General features: G+C 38.5%; 1 protein-coding gene and 1 pseudogene across 1 annotated transcript in view; both read right to left on the bottom strand.

Moving 5' to 3' along the window:
• LOC141440138 (serine protease inhibitor 77Ba-like) overlaps positions 1-2,732 on the bottom strand; it is an 18,078-nt pseudogene extending 15,346 nt beyond the window's left edge.
• The window catches only part of LOC141440101 (uncharacterized), a 143,044-nt gene that overhangs the window by 106,270 nt on the left and 33,620 nt on the right, over positions 1-3,154 (bottom strand). The window lies entirely within an intron of this gene.

The raw sequence follows: 3,154 nt of genomic DNA, 5'->3' as shown, positions 1-3,154 counted from the left end.
CAGAAATAAATGGGAACTGCGCCAGAGAGCTATCAAACATAGTCTTCAGTCCCATGTCCACAAGCAGCTCCTTCAAATTGCCCAAGTCGGAAGAAATCGTAAACCGGGGGATCCTCACCTCCACCGAATCTTTCGGGAATTCGTTCAGACTTGAGAATATTGATCGGATAGTTACGTGCTTGAGAAGGTCCATCACACCAGCTACTGTATTGTTAGAGTACGGTACAAAAATCAGCATGGAAAATCTGTCTTGGTCCCCATAAGGGAAGTTCCAGAACCTTGGCCTGGATAGGATCAATAGCTATTGTCTGGAGCGCTATTAGACCATGCATCATGTTTACGTAACCAGCTTGTTTACCGCTTTCATCGTAGAAGGGAGCGTTTGGCTCCGTTTTTGAAGGATCAAATTGATGGCTCCATGCTCCTTTGAAATATATGGCATCGATCAAGATGAAAAATACTCCTTCAATATCGTTGGGAGACACAACTTTTTGGATATTGTCATGAGTAACTCGCCTGACGTAATCGTTGATAGATGTTGCCACTACTTGAAAATTTTTAAACGACAAAGTCTTGATGTCACAGACACCTGTTTTCTTTAGTACTCTTCGGTATCCCCCTTTGACTGGCAAATTCTTGTCGACAAAGACGGCAGAGCTTCTTTCCAAGGTAGTTTTATTCGTGGCCGAAGTGATTTCTCGAACTATTTTCTGTTGAAATATTAACTTTAAAGGTTTTATGTAGCATACTCTATGAAGCAGGTTCAAGTTTTAATATTTGCCGCAGATGGCGCCACTCTTTCTTCTAAGAAAATATTCCGTTTTTGTAACACAGCTTCCTTAGCGATTTATTTTAATAAACTAATAAGAAGTCTTACTCGATATTTTAATTGCCTGGCTTAATAGGTTATGGCCCAGGATACGTGTAAATATTAGATTCACTGCGGTAAAAAGAGTAAAAGAGCAGAGTTTTTCAAAGTTATTCACGAGACCGGCAGCCGTCCGGCGAAATTAAAAATGGAGGTTGCAAACTCGATGAAAATTGAAAAATTTGATGGTCGTAACTTCAAGCAGTGGAAGTTTCAGGTTAAGTGTGCTTTACGAGCGAAAGGCATAGATATAAATGAATTAAAACCTGAAAATGCCGACCAGTTACTATCATGGAATAAGAAAAGATGGGTTGGCTATGTTTATTTTAACCTCATCGATGGATCTCAATCAGATTTCTCTGATAGAAAATTGTGAAACAGCGAAAGAAGTAATGACCAAATTAAAGCAACTTTATGAACACAAGTCGGAATTTAACAAGATGATGGTGCACGAAAAATTCTATCAATATTTTATAGTTCAAGTGACACGATGGCACAAACATGTCTCGAAAGTGGAAAGCTTAGCAAAACAATTACGAGAATCTGGTGAAGAACTTAGTGACACTGCAATAATAACGAAAATATTGAGTACATTGCCCATCATCATATCGTTCGCTTCGACAGGCTTGGTTGTCACTTAACCCAGCCAGTCAGACTATTCAGAACTTGACGTCAAGGTTGATTGATGAGGAGGCGAGTCTTGTTAAAGATACATACAAGCAGTGAGATGGCTCTTGTGACTAGTAAAAGCAATGTAAACATGTGAAAGCTAAAGGAAATACAAATCAAGTCAACTCGAGTCATCGCTTATATGTTACAATTGTAATAAAAGGGGTCACTTTGCAAAGACTGCAAAGCACCAAAGAAATCTGTTCGCAAGAACAAGAGCAGCCAGACATGTTAGCATTTAGTGCTGAGAATAGTTCTTCTCCATCGCATGGAGAAATGTATGGATATTGGATAGTGGAGCCTCAATGCATATGACATACAAGCGAGAATTTTTCTGCGAGCTCATTGAGTATCAAAGTGGAGATGCAAATAGAACTGTCAAATTGGGAAATAAACAAGATGTTCAGTATGTGGCAAAGGGTCTGTTTTAATAAGCAAACTGGTTAAGGACAGTGGGAGCAAAGTATATTAAAAGATGTACTTTATGTGCCTGATCTGAGGAAAATCTATTTTCTGAAGGAGCAGCTACCAGAAGAGGGTACATAATAGTGAAGAATAATCACAGTGCAGTTTTAATGAAAGACAATTTAGTTGTGATGTGCGCGCAGTTAAAAAGAGAACAATCTGTATGAGTTGGACATTTAAAATTTGTGAAGCAAGAAAGTTGTAATGTAGTGCAATCAAACATTAAAGTGTGGCATGAGAGACTAGGTCATGTGAATATAAAAGAAATCAAAACATGAGTAAGAATGGTGCTATTCCTGTGGTAGTGACTGGAAGTGATACTTTTGTTTGTGAAGCCTGTCAATATGGCAAGCAAGCAAGGCTACCGTTCAAGACATCCATAGGGGCCCATCTCAGCCTGGAGATAGTTTATAGTGATGTCTGTGGCCCTATAGAGAACTGTCTGTGTCAGGAATGAGATATTTTGTTCTTTTCAAAGATGGAGCAACCAGTTATCGCCATATTTTACTTCATGAAACAGAAAAGTGAAGTGCTTGATTGTTTCATAAAATATAATGCAATTGTAAACAACAGTTCTTGCATGACGTGCGCACTCTTCACACAGATAATGGTCGTGAGTATGTGAATAATGAATTTAAGAAATATCTGGATGATCGAGGAATAAAGCATGAGTGTACAGCCCCTTACACACCCCAACAGAATGGCCGGCCGAGAGAGAATTAAGGACCATAATGGAAAGTGCCAGGTCTATGCTCTATGCTAAAAGATGTTGCCTTGAATTTGTGGGCAGAAGCTGTACACTGCGCAGTGTACCTATTAAATAGGACATCATCCAGCCAGACACCTGATTTTTCTCCATATGAGCTCTGGTATGGAGGAAAAAACCAAGTCTACAGCATGTGAGAATTTTTGGCTCTGTGGCTATGTACACATCGCAAAAAAAAGAAAAGAAGTTAGATAAGAAAAGTGTGAAGATGTTGTTGGTCGATATGACCAAGAAAACTATAGAATGTATGATCAACACTACAAGAAAAATAACTATATATCCAGAGATGTAAAGTTTGATGAAAATTGTATCCTAGAACGAAGAGAAAATTTGCACAGATAAAAGTAAAATGATGATGAAATAAAGGTAAACGAAAATGAACAAGA

Source organism: Choristoneura fumiferana, chromosome 22, assembly GCF_025370935.1.
Source record: "Choristoneura fumiferana chromosome 22, NRCan_CFum_1, whole genome shotgun sequence".
NCBI lineage: Eukaryota > Metazoa > Arthropoda > Insecta > Lepidoptera > Tortricidae > Choristoneura > Choristoneura fumiferana.
The sequence above is the reverse complement of the archived record's forward strand: the minus strand, read 5'-3'. Positions and strand labels throughout refer to the sequence as shown.